Source organism: Otolemur garnettii, unplaced genomic scaffold (assembly GCF_000181295.1).
Source record: "Otolemur garnettii isolate 467f Iridium unplaced genomic scaffold, OtoGar3 scaffold00054, whole genome shotgun sequence".
Taxonomy (NCBI): domain Eukaryota; kingdom Metazoa; phylum Chordata; class Mammalia; order Primates; family Galagidae; genus Otolemur; species Otolemur garnettii.
Genome location: NW_003852449.1, coordinates 8,005,957 through 8,006,382, shown reverse-complemented (window position 1 = coordinate 8,006,382; position 426 = coordinate 8,005,957).

Here is a 426-nt window from a genome sequence, read left to right as displayed (position 1 = left end):
GGGTATTTTTAGAGATGGGGTATCCCTCCCTAAACTCAAACTCCTGAGCTCAAGCAATTTACCCACCTTGGCCTCCAGAGTGCTAGGATTATAGGCTTGAGCCACCAAGTCTGGTTCCCTACTAAATTTTTTTTTGAAACAATGAGAATTTTAAGAAGTGCAAAGCAATGAATATTTATTGTACATTCATTGTAAGACAGATACTTAAAAATGTAACATACAATGCTTATTATTTTTATTTCACCAAATCAAAGTCTAAGTTAAAGCTCAAGGCCACATAGCTAATCTAAAGTCTTACTGATACATTTGTTCTTCTCTTTCCCCATCCTGAGTTTCAGTCCTCAGATGTGAACTTCAGGTATACTGTTGCAGCCAGCATCACCAGGTACACCAAGCCTCTTCAATGGCTTGATCACTCACTCTCAA